Source organism: Stomoxys calcitrans, chromosome 3, assembly GCF_963082655.1.
Source record: "Stomoxys calcitrans chromosome 3, idStoCalc2.1, whole genome shotgun sequence".
Classification (NCBI taxonomy): domain Eukaryota; kingdom Metazoa; phylum Arthropoda; class Insecta; order Diptera; family Muscidae; genus Stomoxys; species Stomoxys calcitrans.
Window position 1 is genome coordinate 185725523 of NC_081554.1, and position 6332 is coordinate 185731854.

Here is a 6332-nt window from a genome sequence, read left to right on the forward strand (position 1 = left end):
TCAAGAAGTCAAATCGGAAGATCGGTTTATATGGAGCTATATCAGATTCTTGACCGATTTTAACCGTACTTGACACAGTTGTTGGGAGTTGTAACAGAATACCGCATCCAAATTTTTACCCAAATCGGACAAAAATTGTGGCTTCCATGGGCTCAAGAAGTCAAATTGGGAGATCGGTTTATATGGGAGCTATATCAGATTCTTAACCGATTTGGACCGTACTTGGCACAGTTGTTGGAAGTCATAATGGAACACTATGTGCATAAGTTCAGCGAAATCGCGCAAAAATTTTCGCTTTTAACGGCTCAAGAATTCAAATCGGGAGATCGGTTTATATGGGAGCTATATCAGATTCTTGACCGATTTCGACTGTTTTTGGCACAGTTGTTGGAATTCATATAAGAACACTATGTGCAAAATTTCAGCCAAATCTGGCAAAATTGTGGCTTCCATGGGTTCTAGAACTGAATTCGTGAGATCGGTTTATATGGGTGCTATATTCAAATCTGAATCGATATGGGCCATTTGCAATCCCCAACGACCTACACCAACATAAAGTATCTGTGCAAAATCTCAAGCGGCTAACTCTACGCTTTCGACCGCTATCGTGATTTCAACAGACGAACATACATGGCTACTTCGAATCAGAATGTCGAGACGATCAAGAATATAGGGGTCCTAGATCAATTTTTCGAGTTGTTACAAACGGAATGGCTAGATTAGTATGTCCCCATCCTATGGTGATGGGTATAAAAACACAGTGAGCCGCAGAGCGACAACTTTTTGTTTAGGAGTTTTATAAGACTGAGCTACTCCCAAATGTCTCCAGCATAAGTCTGGGCATAACTGAACAATTTGTTGATATTCTCGCCAGGATTTAAAATCAGTCAATTAAAACCTTACACCACCATCTTCTCCCTGTCACAATTTATTTATTGTCAGTGTTATTTATTGCCCTTATGCATGCACAAAGGCTTGTATAATAAAAAAAATATAATGATATTTTTCTGCTTGATGCTATTTCGGCGATAGTCTGAAGTACATACGAGCATATAATTTTTTTTTTTTTTTTTTTTTATTTTGAAATAAAAAATTGTGTCGTTTTTATTACCATCCATTTAAAACGGTGGTTCATGTGGTCAAATGTTCGTTTGCTTTGGTTGAATGGTATTTCTATCAACACCCATCCCATCCTATGACATGCCATCACACAACAGACTCACTACCCTGGTTGTACCCAGTTTGTACTTTAGAATCTGATCTAATCTCCGATAAACTTAAACTGAGTTTTGGTTTCTTCATTTCGGTAAAATTATTTGACTTTTATTGCTCATCATTGTTTTTTTTTTTGAGGAATGAAATTAAAAGTTTAACGATTTACATGTGCCACACTTGGTTAGTAGTCTTTTACTTTTCAGGTTACAGAGAGAATTTTTTGATACTATTTTAAGATATCCGGTCATTCAAAAAGAAAGTGAAGTTTTTTACTGGGCTATAAAACGTGATCAATATGGACATATGTACTTATAAAGTGTTACGGAGCATCATACAATTACACATTCTGCAATTATATTAAACTAGCAAACCCCCGTTCCGGTTCTCCATACCACGCCCTTAACGCTAATGTCTGCTATAGTGTCTCCACCTAAGTGCCGTTGTCTGTTAACCGCGGCAATGGCATAGGAAATGCTCTAACGTCTCATTATCCTCCCCACATGTCCTTAACAAGCTATTAATTGCCGCACCGATTTTCCATAAGTGAGCTAGTACTCCTATGTGTCCCATTATGATACCGAAATTAGTTTCGTCTTCTCACGATCAGGAACTCCCCAAAGGATTTTCGTCGTCCTACCGACCGTTTCACTGTTCCACAGTGGAATGCAACACTACCGACCACAGTGGAACACTATGGAATAGTGAAACGGTCGGTAGGTCTTTGGAGAGATCAACAAAGGATGGTCCGGCATCCAAACGACGCGGATTGTGCCATCCTCAGAGGAAGCGTTGATCTACTTCCTACTCTCCAAGACTGTGTCTTGATTGTTATTGCCCTGATTTCCAGTTTACTGGTTGCAGAGATGTTCACTCTCGACGTCCTCACGTTAACACCACAACACCTCACGCATTCCGTGATTGCCCGGATCTTCGCCTGTAGGACCGTTTTATGGTCAAATGCAAATTTGCCCATGAACATTCCATTAAGAAACTGGGGCAAACTTCTCACAAATCAATGAGTGCTGTGCGATTCAATTTTAAGCTCAATGATAAGGGACCTCCTAATTTATAGCCGAGTCCGAACGGCGTGCCGCAGAGCGACACCTCTTTGGGGAGAAGTTTTAACATGGCAAATAACTCAAAAATGTCGCCAGCATTAGGAGGGGATAACCACCGCTGAAATTTTCTGATGTTCCTGCCAGGATTAGAACCCAAGCGTTCAGCGTGATAGGCGAACATGCAAACCTTTATGGACAGGTAGTCGAAAACAGATCTCAGTCCCTGGGTTCTTAATGTAGACCCCAGGCTCACTCTTTCCTCTAGCTTTGAGCCATCTGTGTAGCATGGTCTTCCACACGGCAATACCAGAGGTCCGTCAATCCAAGACTGTGTCTCTGGCAGCAGTGTATCGCACTTGACCTCAAGTCTCATCTCAGATATCCGATCGGAAACCTCTTCCATTCCTTCCAGGTTTGCTATTGTCGCCTCCATTATACCGCGATGGTATGACCTGCTTCTATCGCACTGCTCCCAACTCAAACTAAAGTAGCGCCAATCAAGGTTGAATCCTTGCCCTATTAAGAGGTCTGCACATCTGCTGGCTAACTCTTCGTCTATAATTGGGTTTACAATGATTTTGTCATGGCTCCAGATTTCTCCATGTCATGCGCAACTCCGCAGTGATTCTTATTACGGAGAGCCTGAATAAGGCCTTTTACGTAAGACGAACAAATCATGGTAGACACCGGTATTAAAAGAACTAAGGAAGAACAAGTAAAAGCGTGGTAAGTTCGGCCGGGACGAATCTTGGGAACCCACCACCATAGATTCTGCTAAAATATGGGAGCTATAACAGGTTGAAGACCTATTCAGAGCGTACTTGGCACAGTTGTTGAAAGTCATAGCAGAACACTATGTGCAAAATTTCAGCCAAATCGGATGAAAATTGAAGCTTCCAGGGGGTCAAGAAATCAAATTGCTTTATATTGGAGCTATATCAGGTTATGGACCGATTTGGACCGTACTTGACACTGATGTTTGAGGTCTTAGCAGAATGCTATATGCAAAATTACAGCCAAATCGGATGAAAATTGAGGCTTCCAGGGTCTCAAGCAGTCAAATCGGGAGATTGGTTTATATGGGAGCTATATCCAAATCTAAACCGATATGGTCCATTTGCAATCCCCAACGACCTACATCAATATTACGTATAAAAATTTCAAGCGGCTATCTTTACGCGTTCGACCGCTTTCGTGATTTCGACAGACGAACGGGCATCATGCTAAATTTCAGTCTAATCGGATAAGATATGCACCATCTAGTGGCTCAAGAAGTCAAGATCCAATATCGGTTTATATTGCAGCTATATCAGGTTATGGACCGATTTGTATCACACTTAGCACAGTTGTTGGAAGTCGTAACGAAACACGTCATGCTAAATTTCCGCTAAATCGGAAAAGGCGATTCTGGGGTGGAAGGTCCACCTTCGAAACTCAGGATATATGTGTACAGTATGGCGGCCTTCAAGGTCTTGAACTGCATGCACATGACCTTAAGTTGCCTGGATTCCCAGACACATCGGTGTTCTGGGAAATGATAAGACGGACGAGTATGCCAAGAGGGCATCCTCCACGGCAATCAAATCTGTAACCGGTCTTGCAACATCGGTATGTCAGTTAGACTGTCGGACGAGTACCCGGTCTTGTAATATAGATGTGTCAGTTATACTGCCGGACGAGTGTACGATCTTTCAGGCAGAGCTCTGTACGATTACATTGGCCGTAAAGGCGATCGAGGGGTGGAAGATCCACCTTCGAAACTCAGGATATATGTGTACAGTATGGCGGCCCTCAAGGCCTTGATTTGCGGGGCGAAAGTTTTGGGGGGCCTGAACGGACTTCTGGCTCATGACCTTGTGTAAGCCTGGATTTCCGGACACATCGGTGCTCTGAGAAATGAGAAGGCGGACGAGTATGCCAGGAGGTCATCCACCACGGAAAACAAACCTGTACCCGGTCTTGCAATATCGGTATGTCAGTTAGACTGCAGGTATGTCAGAAGGGCGTCAGGAGAGTATGTCTGGAGGGCGCCCTCCACGGCAACTTAACCTGTACCCGGTCTTGCAACATCGGTATGTCATTAAGACTACCGGACAAGTGCACGATCTTTCTGGCAGAGCTCTGTGCCATTACATTGGCCGTTAAGGCGATCCAGGGGTGGAAGGTCCACCTTCAAAACTCCAGATATATGTGGACAGTATGGCGGCTTTCAAGGCCTCGACTTGCGGGGCGAAGTTTTTGGGGGCCCTAAACGGACTTCTGGCTCATGACCTAGGCCTGGCGGACAAGTATGCCAGGAGGGGATCCTCCATGGCAAGCAGACCTACGCCCCATCTGGCACACAAACGTTTTGTCAACATAGTAGAGGGGATGGCCAGTGCGGAGGCGGTGGCGAAATGGGAGTCTGTGGATTAATGTCGGCTTCCCGGGGCATTCTGGCCAGCTTTTGTCAGGAAGAGGAGGAGTGAGTTGCTGGTCCTTGATTAGAGCTCATTACTGAAGTCATAATCGAACGCCGGACGATAGGCCATATGGCACAACGGCTACTGTGGACGATGCCTAGTTGAGGATGAGGAGGAGACAATAGAGCACCTGCTCTGCTCATGCGCGGGTCTACAGGGGCGAATGCTTTCCATCCTAGGGAGGCAGCATGCATGGCGGATTGCAAGGACGATAGGCCATATGGCACAACGACAACTGTGCACTATGTTAAGTTAAGGATAAGGAGGAGACAATTGAGCACCTGCTCTGCTTATGCGCGGTTCTGCATGGGAGATTGCTTCCCATCCTAGGGAGGTGGCTTGCTTGTCAGATTGCAAGGGCTCTCTGGCTAGGGGCATAGACCAGAGTGTCCTGGGCATAGGTTTTCCATGTTAGGGAGGCTTGGCTTGCTTGTCGGATTGCAAGGACTCTCTGGCTAGGGGCATAGACCAGAGTGTCCTGGGCATAGGTTTTCCATGTTAGGGAGGCGGTTCTTCTACGATCTCGGCGAACTTGCTGTTGTGTTTCTGGGAAATCTCCTCGGATACGTGGATAAAATGATTTTGATTTGACGAGGGTCGCGAAAAGAGATATTCAATATGCTGGCTTGGCACTTAGCGAGTGAATACTTGAGTGAGTGTAGGCCTATGCTCGGAGAAGCAATCACGTGGTGGCTTGAAGGATAGGCGCTTGCTCCCTATTCTATTTCTATATTTCTTGTATTTTTCATATCTCGTCATGTCCCTGTCTCCTTTTCGGGAAGAAGTAGAGAGGTAGTGTATTTTATTATCATAATTTCTCAACAAGTCTTTTCTTCTTTTTCTACGAGGGTATCACAATGGGCTGGACTGGCCTCCGAAGTGGGCCATTCATCGTAAAGGACCAAGCCCAGTTTCTATTTACGATTAAGCAAAAATTTGTTTCGAATCATGTCTTACAATTTTTAGAGGATTTCACCACTATCTTACCCAGAATCGAAGGTGGCCTAAATTCTAGGCCGCTGGGTCTAATGAGTGACAATCCAAAAGATCTGGTCGCTTTAACCCCGGGATACTCTTTAATAGGCACGGCTCTGTTTTACCCTACGAAACCCGACATGACTACTCAGACTAAGGATTATGTAAAGTTTGATCATTAAACTTTTCTATAGAAAAAGTCTGGTCCGAAAAATTTCCCATAGAAAAAGTTTGGTCCTCAAAGTTTTTATAGAAAAAACTGAAGTCATCTTTTCATCGATAAATAACAAAAAAAATAGTATCTCGTCTAGCGAATAATGCAGCAGAAGCCGATGGGTTGCCAGTTGAGGCAAATATGTAAATATTAGGTTGCCCAAAAAGTAATTGCGGATTTTTTAAAAGAAAGTAAATGCATTTTTAATAAAACTTAGAATGAACTTTAATCAAATATACTTTTTTACATTTTTTTCTAAAGCAAGCTAAAAATAACAGCTGATAACTGACAGAAGAAAGAATGCAATTACAGAGTCACAAGCCGTTGAAAAATTGTGTCAACGCCGACTATATGAAAAATCCGCAATTACTTTTTGGGCAACCCAATAACTGTCATATCCGTATCTAA